The sequence below is a fragment of the Lepisosteus platostomus genome, chromosome 16, assembly GCF_059453375.1.
Source record: "Lepisosteus platostomus isolate fLepPlt1 chromosome 16, fLepPlt1.hap1, whole genome shotgun sequence".
NCBI lineage: Eukaryota > Metazoa > Chordata > Actinopteri > Semionotiformes > Lepisosteidae > Lepisosteus > Lepisosteus platostomus.
In genome coordinates, this window is record NC_142626.1 from 22492849 (window position 1) to 22513853 (window position 21005).

At 39.7% G+C, this 21005-nt stretch overlaps 2 long non-coding RNA genes across 3 annotated transcripts; one reads left to right on the forward strand and one right to left on the reverse strand.

Moving 5' to 3' along the window:
- Positions 1–2774: 2774 nt before the first annotated feature.
- Positions 2775–18308, forward strand: LOC148647056 (uncharacterized). Of its 2 annotated transcripts, none has more exons than XR_015927632.1 (4): positions 2775–3037; positions 14775–14831; positions 14938–15081; positions 15756–18308. It is a non-coding gene; the product is annotated as an uncharacterized LOC148647056 (long non-coding RNA). The 2 variants fall into 2 exon arrangements; XR_015927631.1 differs by lacking the exon at positions 2775–3037 and adding an exon at positions 13812–14578 and having other exon boundaries at positions 15756–18307.
- On the reverse strand, positions 11781–13490 carry LOC148647057 (uncharacterized). Its single transcript, XR_015927633.1, has 3 exons — positions 13263–13490; positions 13058–13171; positions 11781–12320 (listed from the first exon to the last, which is right to left on the reverse strand). It is a non-coding gene; the product is annotated as an uncharacterized LOC148647057 (long non-coding RNA).
- Positions 18309–21005: the final 2697 nt, after the last annotated feature.

Below are 21005 nucleotides of genomic sequence, written 5' to 3' on the forward strand. Positions count from 1 at the left end.
AAAATTAGTGTACCCTGGTCCAGGATTTAATAACTCCACTGTGTTGGCACACTTACACACTAGCGGACAGAGCTAAAAGAACTAAATAAATCTCTGTTTGTGTGAAACCTTGCTACCATATTAACAAATAGGGTTTAATAGGGTATTGTGCTTTTTACAGACTACTTTTTGTAATATTAAACCGTTTTAATGCCTCCCCAAGAAAAGTGCCAAAACTAAAATAAATACTTTTGCAAAGCAGGAATATCACAACTGCATAATACATTTTATGAACTAGATCTATCTCTCAATTCTCACCTCAAGGTGTAAAATATTGATGGTGGTGTGCAGATATGCAACTGCCCATTCATGTCTCCTTTGATCTTCATGCTCAAAACCTAGTTTGAAGTTTACAAGCTGTTCTGTGGAACAGGCACACCTAAAGTAAAGTAAACTAAAGTAAAGTAAAGAACAAATGCAGAGTGTGAAAAAAGTACACACATTTATGTAGTAGGAATATACGGTTACAATGAGAAATAAAATGACACTCAGAATGACCTCAGAATGATTTGCATATTTCACATTTTGCTTTATCATTGCACAAATCAGTGTGTCTTACAAATGCCTACCACAGGACATAGAAATAAAACTTCACATATGTGTTTTTTTATAAGTACTTGAGTGAACGACCTGAAAATGATGGGAAACAATAGAATTAAGTTATACATAGAGAATGTTTGTGCAAACTTAAACTGAGATGTACTTCACTGATACAGATCAAAGTGTCTGCATATTCATATACAGACACACTTTGACTGGACTCAGGACAAAATTTCCTCCACATCCTGATCAAAACAGAGTAGCTAAAGATAAGCTATAAACTAAGATATGATGAAGGAAAAGGTGCATGTGAGTGTGTTCCACCTTTGTAGAAACCAAATCTCCAGTTCAGGCAGGCTATTTGAGGACCACAATGTGTTTGAGCATGTACAAAAGTATAATTAGAAACAAAAAGCTGAGATTTTTATTTTATTTCTGAGGGATGATGTATTTCCTTGAATTACCTGACTGACAGAGTTTGTACGTCTGTGGTATATCTCGAAATTAGATAACACCCTCTCAACAAAAGACATCAGAGTATACGCACACTTGATCAAACTTGTTAGGGGCGTGTACTAGGAATATACATTGAGAAATAAAGTAACACTTCCTCAAACTGATTTGCATATTTGAAATCATTGAGTCAATCGATATTTCTGTCATGAAAATAACACTACAAATATTTGTTTTTATATAAGTAATTGTGAAAATGCCCTAAAAGTTAGGGGAAGGGAATTACAGTCATACAAAGAGCAGGTTTGTTTTACGTGCCTGTGCAAACACACACTCAGATATGTTTTTAAACTCAGTGTTTCTCCCCTTTTATGTTAATTAAATGAGACACTTTGACTGGCCTCGGGACAAGATTCTTGGATGGATCTCCCAGCACCTGGACTGTGCCCTGATTTCCCCCATTGGACTTCCTTTTGGAGTCATTCGCCTGTGCTCCCCACAGGCACTAGATCACTGCTGTTATCACCCCTTGTTTCTACCCGACCTTAACTTGCTGTGTCTTCCCTGATATCCTACTCCAGTCACTTCCGGATTATACCATCTTGCATCTGGTCTTTGATTACACATTTAACGGGAGTCCGAACCAGCTCCATGACAATATTATCTGTGAATATTGCTTCTCAGATTTTTTTAACTTGATAACTTTCCTTACTCATTTTGACATTACTTTGCTCAAGAAATAATTAATTTACCACCAGATCGTGTTGTTTTTACTGTTTTTATTTGTTGAACCTAATTTGCTGTACTGTAGCTAATCACCTTTAAATTGTATAAAATCTGCATGCTCAAGGACATGATGGTGTTAAGAAGCACTGTGGACACTTCACAACACACTCATCTAATCCTCCAGCCATGGCAGTCCACCTCTCTTCACAATACCCCAGAACAGAATCAATACTTTTTGATTGATTGCTTAATGATGTTGTGTCAAACAAATGACAGCAAGGGTAGCAGAAGTCTTCATTATTACATTATTACACAGGGGAGCCTAGACAGACTCCAACAAGTATTTAAGAGAAGAGTGGTCTTTTTAAACATTAAAGTCTGTAAAGTCTGTAAAACTTGTCCATAAAAGGGATTAGACATTGGCTGTGCACGTGAAGAGCAGTCAAGCAAGTTCCTCATTGTTTATGTAACATACATTGACAATTCAGCATACTGTATATAGACAAAAGCAAAACTACATACTTTCACAACTGCTGCAGTGAAAAGTTACAAGACACAAGCATTTAAAATATAAAAAGACTTATCCGAGAAGGAATTAAGAATAATTCCCTCAATAATAAAAATAAAATTGATGATTTTACAACTTAAATACAGATTCAGCCATCTAAAAATGAGTAAGCTATCTGTAGGCATGCTGCGGTAGGTTATTTTGTGCAGAGGTGACATGCGACATCTTGTTCTTATTTTTCCCCAGTAGTCCATGCAGGATTGCACTACTGTGTAACACTGCCAGGTGGTGCAGAGAAGACAAATGTTTTGTTAAACATGTAAAACAAATAAACACCACTCAAAAAGTAAAAAAAAATCATCAATAAATTCCAGATCACTTAATTAAAACTTTAAAAGGTGAGGGATCAAACATTTATTTCTCTTATTTCACTAGTTTGCTTTTTCTGTGTGAATAATTTACTAATATAATTTACTAATTATCCTGCTAGAATAATGGAAAATTATTAACTGCAACTTAAGTGTGAGCTGGCTGCGCGCCTGGAACATGAAGGGCAGAGCCAGCTTCGGGCAGCCTGTCCAGAACTGAGAGTGCGCGATATCTGCTTAAGCCATGATTAACAAAATCTAGAAGTAAATAATGTCTGCTTAAACAATGATTAAAGGAACCCAAGAATATTCTTACAGTTTATCACGTACCAAGGCTAGCAGCCTTGGCTTTACACCATATATGGCATATATATGGCATGGAATTGTCCTGAAACTGTTCTGGGTGAGTTTTCTGTTTGTGATTTTGTATAAAAAGCATCCTTTTGTATCAGTAAGTTGAGTCAGTGCTTCATCGGCCTTGGCTCCCGATTGCATACGTAATAAAGAAAATGGCTGCTTCATACATACCCGGATCGTGTCTCCTTTGTTGGACACAGCAAAGAGTATTTAGAATGTTTAGAATAAGCTTTACTTGCTTACACAAAGAATGGGGTAATTATTAATTTTGTTCTGGCTTCTGAGAAAGAGAAATTTAATCATTTTTATAAAGTGTATTGCGGGTGGAAAAAGGCTGAAATTGTTGCCTTAAGAGCACATTGTAACTACGTGTGGCCAAGAGAAACAGGTACTGGTGCAAATCGAAATTAAAGTCAGTAAGTGTCTGTGCTTTCATACACTGATAACATACTAGTGAAAAACAATTTGTCAAACTACTTTGTACATAAACCCCTTTTCAACTATGGTGATAATTTCTAACGCAATTTATCACAATGTAACAATTATAATTAAATTACCAGTTTTATTAGCACTATATATAAAAAAGATACAAATCATTGCGTACATATAATGATTAAAAAAACAGTTATTTCATTTTATGTTGTAATTACTGTATAATATCTATATTTCAATTGCAATATTAACCACATCTTTTAATACAATAACAGTTTATCATTTAATATTGCAAGTCACACAAATGTGTTGTACCATTAATATCGTTGGAAGTACAGTATTACTTAACAGTTATGGTTTTAACATTTTCACTATGAAAAATATTTCTTCTAACATACACGTTATTGCAGTGGTGCACCACTTTAAATGGCTGAATGTGTGGGACAAGTCGGAAATGTAGTTTCTTAGTTCATGTATTTAGTGCCATGAGCCAAATTAAAAACTAGAAGTGTTGCTAAGTGATGAATTTATTTGATGTTTTAGGAAGTTTCATTTTCCATTACACTGAAAAGAAACATTATATATTATATATTAACATTACATATAAACAGCAAATAATTAAAATGAATGATATTTTAATTGCTTACAGAACAAGTGAAATCAAACTAGCACAAAGTGTTTCAAAAAATAAAACGATATGAATAAAAAAACTGAACAAATACCTACACAACACTACTGAGAAACACACCAAAACAGCATATATTCTTATTTACAGTATCACCCCTTCATCAGTCATTTTCTCATATTGTTTTCTTTCTCACTAGTACCGTAACTCAATCATATCTTACATTTCGGATACTAACATTACCACATTACAATTAGTGATCATACCCTGTTGCTTTAATTTCCAGTAGTAAGCAACTTAAAACAACCCAATATAATCTGGTGCTTTAGTACATTGCTCCTAAAAGATGAGGACTTCAACAGATCTGTTTACTATTTTACTTTAGGTAACTATCAAAGTAGTACTGAGGGACAAAATTCTGTCATATTCATCTCAGGAAAAAAAAGGAACAAGATCAAAGAACTGAGTGATGTTTATGCTAACAATCCAATGAAAAAACTCAAAATCAATTAAGGAAACATAAGTTGGGAAACATTTTAACAAACCAGTTAGAATATAAAAAAAATATCACTTTCTTGCCATTCTATATTGAGCTATGTACTCCAGACCATCAAACAGATATTTCCTTTTCTGAATAACACAGACCTTCAGAGAGTGAGGTATATCTAAGTAGCAAGAGAGTGGGCACTAGACAGTGTAATTTTAAAGAATTGTATTATCTGGGAACGTAAAAACGAGTTTGGACAATAACGTTCAAATACACTTCAAAATAAGTATGTGTCTCAATGTTTGTCTTGCATTCCATACATACAAAGAAAAAAATATATCTTTAGCTGAGTCCTATCTATGACATATCTTTTATGTCGTTAATGTCTAAGTTCGAGTTTGATATGAAAAAAAGATTGAAATGGTGTGAGAACAAGGTAAAGATGAAAGCAGATAAACATATAAAAGACATGTCATAGACAAGACTCAACTAAAGATATAAGTTTTTCATTGTACAGTACATATGGAATACCAAATAAACACTGAAACATGCACTTACTGTATGTTGAAGTGTATTTGAATGTTCTTGTACAAGCTAGTTTATCTTGCATTCTTCATTCTTTGGTGAACATTGCTCTTAACAAGACATTAAAAATTAGTTATGCTGATGTAGGCATCCTTTCACGAGGCACCAGTAAATGTAGGGGTTTGTGTATTTACTGGGCCAAATTATTAATTGTAGCAGTAAGTCACAAAATGATTCTTTTGATGGCTATTAGAATCAACCTTGCAGGATAACTCAAACAACGCACACACACGGGTACTAATACACGAAAATACATTTATTAATACATAACGTGCATATAAACATAACAGATCTTATCGTGAGGGGTATATTCAGTCACAAAGAGCTACAGATACCAAGAGGGACATACGTTCAGTATATCATTCATTTAGACCGTTTCGTAAATGAACTTGGTTACAACTTCTACACTAGATACTCAAAAGTACATCACTCATAGAAATTAAATTGATATCAACTCAGGTTGAGGTAACAATTGAATTCTCGAGCTGTAATGCAGAATGTTGAATACCCCTCCAATCTGTGTTGATTCAGATCTCCTGCGGGCACAAAGAAACAGCAGCAGGCTTGTTGCTGTGTCCAATCGGCGCTCTCTGGCTCGGTGCCAAGCAGTGGTATTGCGGCTGGAGAGAAGTGGGAGAGATTCCTGCTGCGATGCTCTAGCAGTGGGCTCTCTGAAGACCAGCTAGTTAGATCTGACTTACTAGCAGAGTTGTGCACAGGAGAAAAGTGACTGCGGGTCCAAACAGATCACACTGTTTAGACAGGAAGAAGACCGGTTCGTTCCTGATGAAGCGCTAGTTCTGTATACTGATTTCAGCTGTCCACAGTTCCGACCGTAGTTCACTTGTTGATCAGGTGAGGGTTCGCGGTGGGTTCACAAGGCTTGCTGCTGGGCTAACCTCGGGTGGATCCTTTGGTTACGCGCTGGCAACCTCCGTTCTCGACTCTTAGAACACAAGTTAAGTCCTGCACTCAGACACATTGGCCGTTACGTAATTGTCTTCTGGAGTCTAAGGATGTCCAGAAGGCACAACTTCTGGGCTCTGTGCTGCCTGTTTTACCTGGAGGAACTACGGTCGTTCATTGGTTGAAAGTTTCATGGGAATTCAAGACCCACGTGGGGTTAACCTGCCCTACCAATTCCTGAATGGCTGAGGATGAGTTACAATGCACTCTGACCTTAGGGTTGTAAACAACCTGGGATAAGACTCTGCCTTCGAATCTCAGACTGCAAGGCGCCAGAGATGACCATTTATTAGGGTTGCTGGAGAATCTCAGCTTTGGGAGTTGTTCCTCATCAGGTGTCGTGGAATTTGATCAAAGAACAGCCAGGAGAGGTATTCTCATTCACTTAGTAAGGTCTTTATTCATATTGCAATATAGGAGCCCTGCTGTCACTCTGCAGAGTGCGTCAGAGACTCAATTTGTTACAAGCAGTACAGGGTTTTTATAAGATGTTGCAAAGGGCACTTTGTCCCTTCTAACACTTCCCCTTTCCTTAAGACAAAACAGATTACATCATAAAAACAAAAGAAGAAGCACCACTAGATTTTTTTTCAAAGCTTGTCAGTTACCTTCGGCTAATCTAATGACCCAGACAGTATATATTGTTTTGGTACACTGTCTTCTAAAGTAACCTAGACAGTGTGTACTTTGTTTACGCACTGTCTTCTAAAAACCTGCACATAGCACAGCAGTTACATATCAGTTATATATTTTCCAAAAGCACCAATATATTTTTTGCAAAGCTCTCTACATTTTAAGAATCAATTTACCTATTAGATTTCCATTTCACAGGACACTCTATCAGCTAAAAAAAACACCTTCATTGTGAACCACATGGAATGGCCTCTCTGTATCAAGCACTACTGAGATGAAGGAGAGAGTCTGGCAATGGAGCAGCAAACTTAATTCCTGTACTTTAATAAGCCTTGCCGCTACACTGCGAAATGCCAAATGTTGGAGGCCTCATTGAAAAGCTGTTACTGTGTTTAAAAATGTTTGTAAAATAAGTATCATATACAAATATATCCGAAGGATTTGAAACAACTACAGAAGATTAAGTTCACTTGGATTTTAATTTAGTCTAAATAAAAAAATAATAATTAGTGCATTTTGTCTGTCTTTCTGACAATTCCTATAGCAGCATACAAAATGTGAGCATGAGAGTGAGTCACTTACTTGATTGTCCCAGATGAGAAATTTGCTTTGCTTGCAGGTAAAGACATAACACATCACACAATACCATTACACAACATGAACCCATTAACAAATAAAAGACATACAGTACATGTATGATGAGAAATTAAATGAAGGTATATAAATAGAGTAAAATATACAGTCAATTGTCCAAACTGAACAGGTTAATAGCTGTGTGAATAAATAATGACTTAGTTCTATTGCTCTTGAATCTAAGCAGTCTAAATCGATGCCCAGATGGAAGGAGGTCAGATTCTCTGTGCAAGGGGTGGTCTTGCAATCAGTGATTATAATGGCCTTCTGCACTACAGTATTTGTTTGACGTACAGTACAGTAGATATCTGAAAGCTGTAGTTGCTGTGCACCAATATTTTTTCTGGCTACCTTTTCAATCTTGCTCACTCTGCTTTTATTCCATGTACAGTATTAAGGTTACCAAACCAGGATATTGCAGTGAATATGAGGACAGATTCAATGAAAGTTCTAAAGAATAAAGTCATAAACACACATTAAAAGAGCAGAGTTTTCTTAAGAAGAACAACCACTGTTGCCTCTTCTTGCATGTGGCATATATGTTTTCCTCAAAGGTTCATTTATAATCGACAACAGTGCCAAGATGTTTGTAACTGGTGTAGTGTGCTCTCACGAGGCACCAGTTCTGTAGGGGTTTGGGCATTTACTGGGACAATTATTAATTGTGGCAGTAAATCACAAAATGATTCTTTTAATGGCCTTAGAATCCAAGCTTGTGGTATAACTCAAACAACGCACACACACAGGTACTAATACACGAGGATACATTTATTAACACAGAATATGCATGTAAACCTAACAGATCTTATCGTGAGGGTAATCAGAATACAAAAGATATATATTCAGTCAGTTACGAAGAGTTACACATACCAAGAGGACATACGTTCGGTATATCATTCATTTAGACCGTTTTGTAAATGAACTTGGTTATAACTTCTACATTAGATACTCGAAACAAGTACATTACTCCTAGGAATTAAACTGATATCACCTGGTTGGGATAACAATTGAATTCTCGAGCTGTTATGCAGTGAAGTTGAATACTTATCCAATCCAGATCTCCTGCAGGCACAAAGAAAGAGTTGCAAGATTGGTGCTGTCCAATCCACGCTCTCTGGCTCGGTGCCAGGCAGTGCTCGGTGCGGCTGAAGAGATTCCTGCTGCGCTGCTCTCTGAAGACCGGCTAGTTAATGTTAGCTTTAACTAGCAAAGTTTGTGCACAGGAGAAAAGTGACTGTGGGTCCCAGCAGGTCAGGAAGAGGACCGGTTCATTCCTGATGAAGCGTTAGTTCTGAATACTGACCTGTCAACGAGGCTTGCTGCTGGTGCTAACCTCAGGTGGATCCTTTGGTTACTCGTGGCAACCTCTGCTCTCGACTCTTAGAACAAAGCAAAGTTCTGGCACTCGGACACACTGGCCGTTACGTGGTGGTCCGGGCTGAGTCTCAGGATGTTCAGGAGGCGCACTGCGAGAATGTCCTGCCCTTGGGAACTGTTCTGGCCTGCGGGCCGTCCTGCCCTGGAATTGTCTCTCCCCTGGGATTCTTCTTTTTGGAAAGTTCTCTGGAGCTCTGTGTTGCCTGTTTTTACCTGGGGAACTTCAGCTCGTTCATTGGCTGAAAGTTTCATGGGCATCAGAGACCCAAGTGGGTTACTCGGCCCTACCAGTCCCTGATTGGTTGATCAACGTGAGATATGAGTCACTTACTTCTGACACTCAGGAATTCAATCCAGATGTCCATCTGGCACTCCCTAGACAGATAGGCGCCAATGGATGACCATTGATCATGATAGCCAGGATTAGCTAAGTGCATCCCCATTTGGGAGCTGTCCCTTATCAAAAGAAAACATCTTTAAATCAGCCTGCATGAATAGCTTCTCTGTGGCTGCACCACAGAGATGAAGAGAGAGACGGGGCCTCACTGGCAAGGGAACAGAAAACTTAATTCCTGTATTTTAATAAGCCTCGCCGCTACACTGGTGACAATTTCAATTTCTTGCTCCTCAATGACTGTTGTTTTTGCAACTGGTTGTTGTTTCCTATAGTCAATGATCATGTCTTTGGTTTTTCCTGATGGAAGAAGTTCTTACAAAAATCAACAAAATAATCTACTACAGGTTCATGATTAGTGTCTATGTGTCTATTGTATTAAATGTGTCTAACATTTAATACAATCATCCCCCAGAAGCTGACAGAAAAATTGAGCTTGCTGAACACCTCTCTGGAACCCCCAGGGCTCTGTGTTCAGTCCACTGCTGTTCATATTGATGAATCATAACTGTACTGCCAAGCACAGTTCAAACTGCATCATCAAGTTTGCCGACGACACGACAGTGGTGGGCCTCATTAACAACAATTATGAGGCACCATACAGAGAGGAGGTGGAGCAACTAGTGGACTGGTGCACATACAACAACCTATCTCTTAACATAAACAAAACAAAAGAGATAATCATTGACTTCAGGAGGGCCCACGCTGATTGATCCCAACTGTACATCAACGGCTCCCCTGTGGAGACAGTTAGAAGCACTGAGTTTCTGTCCTTATAATGACAAAGTCATCAGCAAACTTAATGATGTGTCTGTCCTGAAAAGGGCTTCCATAGCCTGTATACTGTATATACAGAATGTATAGGATGGGGGGCAGCACATTGCCCTGAGGGGAGACAGTGCAAATCTGCTGATTGTGATTTTGGATATTAACTGTACTGAAAATGAGTAGCTGGAAAGGACTAGCTCAGAACCTTACCCTAGCACAGCCAAGGAGCTAAGCACAGTGCTATCTGTTTGCAATGATCGATGTCTTAAGGATTATCAACTTGTATACCAGGCAATACATCTGGGCAAAAATTGTACCTGATCTGGTTTTCTTAGCCAGGCTGGAAAGAGTTTATTACTATTCCTATCAACTTAATTTAATCACTGGTTATTCTATTAACCTAGATGGCTTTTCAGACCAGCTCTTATAAATGTCATTCTTTTTATTGTTCCTTCACCTTCAAAGTTCAAAATCTCACTGGCATTTCAACACCAGATTGGTAAAGGTTTTGAATTTTTCCTGCAAAGGTGGAGGAGGCAGATGGAGACTTTTCCTTCACTGGGGCTGGGGCTGTAGCGATGTGTTGATCAGGACCCTACGCAGATGGTATAATCCAGAAGTAAGTGGACATGGACACGGGGAGGAGACGACGAGGAACTGGGTCGGTGGCAAAGCCTGCAAGTATGCGAGGGGTCTGAAAATTCAGTAAGCAAAGATGAGATGTTCGGAGGGAGTAAATGTGACACAATGCACAGGTGTCCAATCTGGTGGGAAGCAGGAGGAGCCAGCCCCAGAGTCACCCCACAGTGCCCAGAACCTCCATGTGTCGTATGCTGCCTCCAACGGTATCCAGTCAGAAAGCACATGAATCAGATGGCCAGCGTCATGCAAAAAGTCACTGTGGCACCAGTTTAATGATGATGTAAACAAAGTGCTGGAGGTAAAGAAAGTTGGTGTTGACAGAAAGCTGCAAACTATGACAAGGCTTCATAGAGGTTTGGTCCATAGGAGGAGAAACTTGCTAAAGCACTATATTCCATGAACCTGAGAACAGTGAAGATCCATAAAGTCAGGAAGGAGCTAAAAACCCTTATAATCAGTTCAAGAGTGTGAATGAGGAGCCTTGGCTGAGTTACAGAGCATTCTGGGGAAAAGGCTCCTAGTGCTGAGGCGAGCAGAATGGTGTCCTCTGTGCTCAAAACAAGGAACCATGGAGCACATCCTGCGCTCTAGGAGAGACGCCATGATCAAGCCCTGAAGGACATTGTAGAAGCAGTTAGCATAGGGATTCATGCAACCATCAGTAGTATAAAGCAACACCTTTTGTCAAACGTTTTTGACAGGTGCCACGCCCCCTTTTTCAGCCACTGGGAGTCCACGGTGGGGTGGGTGTCCTGCCCCCATGCCATCCAGTGGTGTGTTGTTAAGGGGTGGATGTCCCGCCTTCCCCCTGCCAGTAGGGCCTGAGCCTCAGGGTCCAAAAGACCCGGCCACCACATCCCTTGATTTATAAATAAGTGTATGAAAGCGTGTATTAGGGTTGGAAGGCGACCATGTCTTCTGCGGGGTTAAGCACGCTCTATTATAACCCTAAGGAATGTGGGAGTTATGGGGGAGTGGGGAGTCTGGTGAGGGCCGCGAGATCCCATGGTGTGAGCGGCACCAGCCGCAGCTGGGTGGCTGAGTGGTTGACCCTGACAACAAGTCTCAAAAAACATCAAGGGCGTGTAAGCTTTCAGACACACACAGTGATAGTGTAAAGTCTCACGGAAAGAACTTGCAGGACAAATAGCATGTGAAATGTGAACCACTTTATTTCATCAATAGGTTTTCAAACACAGAAACATTGTAGTACACACTTTTCACAAATGTTCCTGTTCTCAAGCATGTGAAATGTGAACCACTTTATTTCAACAGTAGGTTTTCAAACACAGAAACATCACAGTACACACATGTTACCGGTTTGCAATCAACAATTAAATGTTGGTGCGGAAAATTAGTTCAGTACACGTAACTACCACCCCAACATTGCTTAGGAACTTTGAGGCATCTGAAAAAGTATTCATAATGCCCTTCCGCTCCCCATGTCTAAAACCATGCGAGCTGCATTGGGCGATTCGATCTAGCAGAGCAAAAAAATGTGCCTGCATAATCAGCGGGATGGTGTTACCACAGGTTCTGTGCAAAACACGTATTTTGGAATACACACTGCAGAAGCCACCAGGCTTCCGTTTCTGATCTGAAAACATAATTTCACTCATGTTCTTGACATACACATCTATCTCTTTAACAAATTTAAGGACATTAGCATTCGACTCTTTGTTTTTCATATCACGCTTTGTAGAAAGAAGTATGTAAAGCACTCTTTGTAAGAATTCAGACGTATACATTCGAAATTCTTCATTCTTCGGACGATGGCACACCAGGGTCTGTAAAACAGAGTGAAAGCTCTATTCACATAGCGTGTATTTCACATTTTACATAGATCTTTTTTTTTGCGTCTGTAAAAATAAGAATCATGTTTCTTTTGCAATGCATCAAAAGTCACGCCTACTAATTTTTCATCTAGCCGTTCAAGTATGGAGCCTACATGCTCGTATGGCGAGCGGTCGTCAATTATGTTTTTCAGTAAGTGTTTTATGCTCCGCTCAGTGTCATTTGTAACGGTGTACAAACCCAGACACCTGGCGATGTACAGAACAGCCGATGAAATTCGAGCTAAACTGAGAGATTTATACATTTCTAACGCGGCAAACCTCACATCTTCAAACCCATCTGTGTAGCCGACAGCCAGGCATGTGTGACCCTGTTGACCGGAGTGGTTAATCAAACAGGCCGGGCATTCATCAACCAGAACCCCCTTTAAACAGTGTTTGAAGATGCAATAAACTACTGCTTTCACAATCTGGGCCATAACATCGGGCTCATTAGGGACATCATTAGCTAAACCTGGTTGTGCATCATCATTAACATTTAGATGAACACACAGGCATAGACACGACACATTCAGGCACGATGGTAGTTTGAAGATTGATGCGTCGACCTCTTCGTTATTCTATTAAAGGAAAAAGAAAAGGAAGGCTTAACAAAATAATTAGACATGCTTTGTACCTAAAATATCTATCATTTAACGCCTCTTGTGTTAGGGTTTTTCGTTAATATTTACCATTTGTAGCGACGTTTCATCAGCACTACCTGGCGGTTCTTCAGCACCAGGTTCCCCATCCGAACTCACACGACAGCCACTGTCACACGTCACAGAGGGCGGGGTCAGATTTTGCTAAAAAGAAGACCAAGTATTAAAATGACATATGCTAAGCACCAATTGAAACAACAATTCCACCATCAGAAAAAATATTTTAGCAGCCTACCTCTTCACTTTGTAGAGCAGAGGAACCCCATGTTTCTCCACACAAAGAAGCCATCTTCGTAGCTACAAACACAGTGGTGGTGTCTGACAGCTCCAGGGACACGCTGCACCCCTGTCAAGCCGGTGCATTTAAGAATATGAACTAAAGGTGTAACCACACCTACATAACTCAAGACATTTTTCAATTGGTTGTGGTGTTTTAGAACGACCAGCTGCATCTCTCCACCCCCACCCCCCCCCAAAGCCACACGTGTTTTATCAAGAGCGAAAAGTATTCACTTATCAGCTTATAAGTTTTAAACTTTAAAAGTATTAACACACAACTCAAACACAAATGATGTGTTTGTGCAGAAAATAATTTTTTTTCGTAGAAACTTTTAAACACGCGTGGATTGGTGTTAAAGTTATAAAATAATTTAATAAGACACATTTAGCTTATTTTTAATAACACATTCGCAACAGCTTTTCAAAAGTGTGACACAAATGATGTGGTGTTGTTCTTTATATTTTAACGGACTGGTCTTAAAGTTATAAAATAATTTAATTTTACCTCATAGCGAAGAATAGATACATTATAACAGTCTAAAACATTTTCTAAAAATGTTTCTTTAAATAATCATTTAACGCCTCTTTTGTGTTAGGGTTTTAAATAAATTCTACAGCCCAACACGTGCGCACCCCGTGAGGAGTCCTGAAGTAGGGATGTGGCTGGTCAGCGGGGTGGGGGCGCTAAAATTGACCTCATAGCGAAAGTTAATAAAAGTTTTAAATTTTAAGCGGGTACAATTAACAGTGACAATAAACGTCAAGGATGGTTTGTGAACACATCGCTATAAAGAACAGATACATTTTCTTATAGCGATACCATTAATAAAAAAAACATTTTTCTTAATAATATTCTTAGAGGTCTGTTGCTGAATCAATCATAGACACCGGTGCACATTTTCACCACGTTTTAACAGCTATGAAATTTAGACACAGATGTATGTCTTAAAATTATATAGATTTTAACATTAGAACTGTCTAAAATGTTTTCTAAAAATGTTTCTTAAAATAATTTCTACAGCCCAACACGTGCACACCCCATGAAACCTAAGGTTAAAGGATTTAGGGGGAAACGTGATTCTTACAAGAGGTTGAGGGGGTGGGGGGGGTATCTGAACTTTGGCAGGATTCCAAGGCTATCAGTCCGCGTTATCGTCTAACTTGTCAGAATGGATCACACCAATCAAATTCAACAGTCTGAAGACGTCTTATTTTCTGACTTAACACTACATAATTTGATAGACGAAGACGAGGGTTTCCAACATTTCTCAGGTATGTATTTCTGGCTTATTGTGAGATAAAATTACAGCGTCACATTGCATATCTCATGTAGTCGTGTTGTTAGCTATAGATGCAAAACGTTGTATAATATTTGTATATTATGCAATATTGAATTATTATAATGTAATTACAAGGGAGTTGTTCAGTAATATGGCAGTGACTGCGCGTATCCATTCTTTTCCATTAGATGCAACGAAAACAACAGGTGACAAACGTCCAGTTATGGCGATACACTTCAACGCCGGTGAGTAATTACGACAATGTTTTGAAAAACGCTTTACGACCATGTCCATCTTAAAGACACACGGGCACTTTCTCCACATCAATACACCCTTGTGTCTATTTCGCAGATGCTGGTAAGGGAACCAGCTACACGTTTAAAAAACCTTGTTTGTGATTTACAATACCCCCTCAAAACCTTGTGGAGACTCAGGCAGATGTTCACGTTATACCAGAGGGTGCGGAGCATATTACCAGATCGCTTGTGAGAAAAGGTCGGTATTAGTTAAGAATTGTCTGTGCCGTGTTATAAAACATTCTTTTAGCATACACATTTAAAGGTGTCTATAACTAATTTATAAAAATTAATTTGGTAACCGCTAAGATGTTAACTGAAACAGCGAACTCAAAATGTTTAAAATCAGCAACCAAAGGTTAATATAATTTAAGAGTGGTCAAGATGTGGTATGAACCACTTCTTGCAACAGTTACTTCTTTTGTTAGAATGTTAATTCGTTGAAAGGTCCTAGTTCATGTAGTTTTACGTTTTGGTGTATTAAAAAGTCTTATTTTTAAATCTGCTTAGCCTTTAAGACTTCATATTTAAAGTTAAAAAATGACTGGTCGGCGTCTTGTGTCTATATGCTGTTAACCTAACCGCTTGTCCCAGTAGCGCCATCACTGTCTTAAAGGAAACCGGTGTAACAACATCAACATGGCCGGGTAGCTTGTTCCATTCACCCACAGCCCTTTGTGTAAGGATGCGCCACATGTGTGGAGTTTTTATCCTACTTAACGTAGTTTTCTGATTTTGACTGTTTAGATTGCATTGGTTGGTGTGTTAAAAAGTCTTTTATTTTAATTTTTATACTGGTTAGTGTAGTTTTCTGATTTTGAGATATGGCGCATTGGCGTGGTATTAAAAAGTCTTTTATTTTTATTCACACAGCAGCTGTATCGACGAGCGGTGAAAAAAGTTTGGAGGAAACGTCGGGCCCTAAGGTGGTGACAGCGTCGAAGACGGCTGTTAATACGCTGACGAAATCCAAGCATGTCAAGCCTTTGGAGCCTTTGTCAAGCCTTTTGTTAAGATTTAGAGTGTCTAAGAGCGGCTTAAGCAAGTGTACATTCCTTGTTTCCAAAACCGATCCAGGCTTACGCTGCTAGCCTCTTAGACGTAATTTCTAAAGAGGATGGCGCTCTAAACACTGGATTTCAAAACCTGATAATGCTGTTTCATGGTTCATTGGCGAAGATCCCCAGTGATAAATGACTAAACATGCGGTTTAAAAAGTGTTTAAAAGACCGACCTCTTGCCAACATCAAGCGTTTGTACGTTAATAAAAGAATTAAACTGGCAAAAGCATGTTTGTTGAGACGTAAAATATTCAGAGAGAGGCATCAGATTTCCCAAGGGCCGTCCAAACCACACAATGAGAATGCATTGGTAGAAAATAACTTAATGGCCGGGGGTGCTGTAGCAGAACAGGATGGTGGTAACTTTGAAAACCGAGAACATGTTGTGATGAACGATGTGAATCAGACTGGTGACGGTGTCGCTGTGAATAGAGAACCCTTAGTTTTCCTGGAGCGTATACGTAGTTATAACAGGTCTTATAATAATTTTAGAGCAACAGAGCACTATGAAGAATTTAGTTTTGTTAATCTTGACAGAAGAGCATCGTATATACATGCTATAGACACATATATTGGATGAACTTTCTCCAAACATAGGGGTGAATGATTTTGTACAGCTGCGTTTGTCTTTGGGTGGTTTTAACAAACCCTTGTTCTCATGCAGGAGATGCCGCAGAGAATTAAATGCTGCCGATTTTTTAAACCATATCTCAGACCTCTTACAGAGCCACACAGAAGTTCTCACCGATGACAGCCTCCGATTAGTGGTGACGATAGTTAAGAATATGCAGGGGGGTGCCCGCAGAAGATTTCAATCATTTCTGTACAGCAGGGTAATTGCTTGGAAAAAAGTGCACCTTATCGACTTACAGTACATTACATGGGGGGTAATCTGTGTTTCGCCGGGAGTGTGTACAGTTTGTTAAATGAAGGTTAGGGAAATGTTACAGGGCGCTAAAGGAATGCACAAAGAGTTGGGTTTTCCAGAGAATTGGAAAATTAATTTGTCAGACATTACAGCTTTTGAAAAACATTTAAAGGTGGTCATTAAAATTTTGTACCCGACCAGGGTGATTGGAAATATTTTACAACGGGTCCCATGCCGCCAAATTCTAAAATACTTTTTGTTCTACTGCATGAAGAGCATTTTTACGGTGTTTTAAATATTAAAGCTTTTGTGGGGGCGGAGTATTTTTGCACTAACTGCCATGCAGCGTATAGTCATCAGAACGCACACGCTTGTGTTAAATCTTGTAAAACCTGTTTAGATCCCCAGTGTTGCGAAATTGATGCAGAAATTCAGAATTGTCCGGCCTGTAAGGTCTTTTGTCGTAGCTCTCAGTGTTTGGCGAGACACTTTCAGAATGTGGCGACGGGTGTTAGTAAGTGTGAGCGCAGGTTCTTTTGTGAGAAATATGGGGTTTATAACCTCGCAAGTCACAAATGTAAAGAGAAACTGTGCTTGCGTTGTAACAACGTGATCGGCACCCCTGACACACATTTGTGCTACATACAGCCTTTGGACAAACCCTAAATTTGTACATTTTTTTCGACTTTTGACTGGGACACACATACCAAATTACGTCCATGCTCTTCATATTAACAATAAACAAAGGTGGGAATTTTATGGTGAAACTTATCTTAAGGATTTTGTGTGTAAATTTATCGATAGTCGTTTCAAAAACTATACATTCATTTCGCACAGTGGCAAGGGTTATGAGAATTACCTTGTAATCAGACAGTTGTAAGATGTAAAGATGGACGTTTAACTAATTAATCAGGGTGGTAAGATAATGTGTATAACCGTAAAAGCTCTGAACATCACATTTATCGATTCTCTAAACAAAAAGGGTTATTTTCCACACTTGATGAACACTTCAGAAAACCAAAATTATGTAGGCCCGATGCCGCCGCCAGAACTTTACGGCGTTAACTACATGCTGCTGAGCGAGAAAGCCGAGTTTTTGGCTTGGTGTGCCGAATGCAGGGGAACTGTGTTTAACTTACAGAGAAAGTTGAAATGCTACTGCCAGCTGGATGTGGCAATTCTAAGAGAAGGCTGTGTCAGGTTTTGGGACGAGGTCATGAATATGACCAGACAGGCGCGTCTGACTGAGTCGGGGGCTGCCTGCGTTGTGTGCATCGACCCCTTTCAGTTTGTAACCATCGCTAGTGTCTGCATGGCTATGTTCAGACTTATGTTTTTACAGGAAGAGACGATAGCATTGCTACCCCATGACAATTACCACCGCCAGCATAAACGATTTTCTACACCCAGCATTCAATGGCTTATGTACATCAAGCACACAGAGCACGTTAAAATCCAACACACGTTAACCACGGCCGGTGAGTTCAAGGTTGGCCCATATTTTCTGGATGGTTATGCTGTAATTGACGGAGTTCAGACAGCCTTTGAGTTCAACTGTTGCTTTTTTCACGGTTGTAACGTTTGTTATTGTGAAAACTATTTTAATCCACTGAAAAAAAACACTACTTTTGGTTGGTTGCACAGAAAGACGATGGTGAAAATTAATTTTCTCAAAATGAGAGGTTTTGTGGGAGACGAGTTCAGAGACATGCTTGTTGAAAATGGAGAAATGGACAACTAGCGGTTGCGCAGTTACCAGAGCGTCTGCAACAACACGATTCACTTTTTGGGGGTAGAACAAATGCTATTTGTTTGCATTACATCGCACAACCCGGTGAAAAAATTCATTACTATGATTTCACCAGTCTGTATCCATTTGTGAACAAAACTAAAAAATACCCCCTGGGTCACCCCCGAATAATTTATAACAACTTTGGAGATTTAAAATGGTATTTTGGTTTAGTGAAGATGAAAGTTTACCCACCCAGATGTTTGTACTTTCCAGTTCTACCAACCAAAATTGACAAAAAACTGTTTTTCACACTGTGTCGCACGTGTGCTGAAACAAAACAGACCACTCCCTGTGAGCACAGTGATGAAGAGCGCGCTTTGACTGGTGACTGGTGCACTCTGGAATTACAGACGGCCTTAGATCTGGGGTATAGAGTGGGTAAAATTTACTAAATTTCGAAAAGTCCTCACACAATCTTTTTTCCGACTATATCAAGCTGCATCTGAAAGGGAAACAGGAAGCTTCGGGGTTTCCAGAGTGGTGTACTGATGTCGTGAAACAACAAAGATATATCAGCGAATATTGTGAAAAAGAGCGTGTCTGACTGGACCCCGGCAACATTAAAAAGAATCCGGCCAAAAGACAGCTTTCAAAAATTGCCTTGAACAGTTTGTGGGGCAAGTATGGTCAAAGACTCAATTTACCACAGACCACCATTGTGAGAAACCCTGATGAATTGTTCAAGTGCTTCTTTGCGCCTTATCATGAGGTGTCAGCCTATGAATTTATCAATGAAAACACAGCCTGTGTTATGTGAAAACACACTAAGGACCACTATACAGGACATTCAAACACTAACATTTTCATCGCTAGCTTTACAACAGCCTATGCCTGCTTGGAGTTATACAAGCTGCTAAATGCTTTGCAAAACCGCTATCTGTACCACGACACAGATTCTGTTATCTTTGTGAGCCGGGGGGGTGAGTGTAATCCGGAACTGGGTGACTACTAGGGTGAGCTGACCAGTGAAATCGATGCTGGAGAACACATCACCGAGTTTGTATCAACAGGACCCATGTCGTACGGGTACAAGCTGTCTGGCGGGAAAGCCTGTTTAAAGGTGAAAGGCATTACGCTCAATGTGAACAATTGTGAAAAAGTTAACTTTGAGAGTCTGCGGGACTTGGTTTTTGACTATGGCGTTAACCCTTATGCAGAGTGCCGGGAATTTAAACACATTTCTATTCAACAGCCGATGATCGTGCGTGTTAAAAAGGTTTGGCGCATTGAGACCCGGACCTTAAAGAAAACCCAGAAGGTGGTGTTCGACAAGCGGGTGCTGCAAGAAAATTTGATATCGTTCCCCTACGGATATTAACACGATGGATGTCAGGTTAAAACACCCTTTTTCATGCATTTTGTCCGGACCCTCGAATTGCGGTAAAAGTTATTTTATAAAACAACTCTTGGAGAACGGTGATACCGTTATGACTCGTAAACCCGAAAACATAGTCTGGTGTTACAGCTGCTGGCAACCTCTGTACGCTGAGTTGCTTGTGAAATTTCAATACATTCAGTTTATAGAAGGACTACCGACGTCGTTTTCTGACGACCAGCTACTGCCGCCGGGTAGAGTAAATTTGATTATAGTTGATGATTTGATGGAGTCTGCGTGTGAAAATAATGAGATATTTTTTACCAAATACGTACACCACAGAAACCTTAGCATCATGTATATCGTCCAAAATGTGTTATGTCAAGGCCGGAAAAGTAGAACCATAGCGTTAAATACAAAGTATATGGTGCTGTTTAAAAACCCTAGAGATAAACTACAGATTACAACCCTGTCCCGGCAGATGTACCCCAGAAGAGCCAAATTTTTTGGGGAAGCGTTCGATGACGCTACTAAAAAACCTTTCAGTTACTTGTTGGTGGATTTAAATGCCGACACCCCAGATGACTATCGCTTGCGAACAGGTCTTTTCCCCCCAGATGTACCCACGGCTTATGTATTTAAAAAATCTAAAATTCGGTGATCTCGCAACCATAGACTCAGTTGAAAAACACGTTCGGACCGTCGTCATGTCTTCACGCGTTCAGAGAAACCTGACTCTCTTACATTTTCTGGTAAAAGCCGACTCCAATCAGCAGAAGGCTATTCTCTGCAGGGCTTCAAATGATCTTGTACAGGCCATAGCTGAAATCGCCTTGAATACCTTGAAAGGGAACATACCATTATCTGCTAAGCAGTTTGGGACCCTGAAGAGAAAGTGCAAACTTATAAAGACTTTGAGTCGAAAGGGTCTTTCTCTTAAAAGAAAGACTCTTGGTGAACCAGTCCGGCGGTTTTATTGGGACCCTGTTGAGTATTGCAGTACCATTGATTACGGGGCTTCTACAACGTCAATAATGGAGCACGCTGAAAAAATGTACCTGGTACCTCAGAAACAGCTCGATCGACT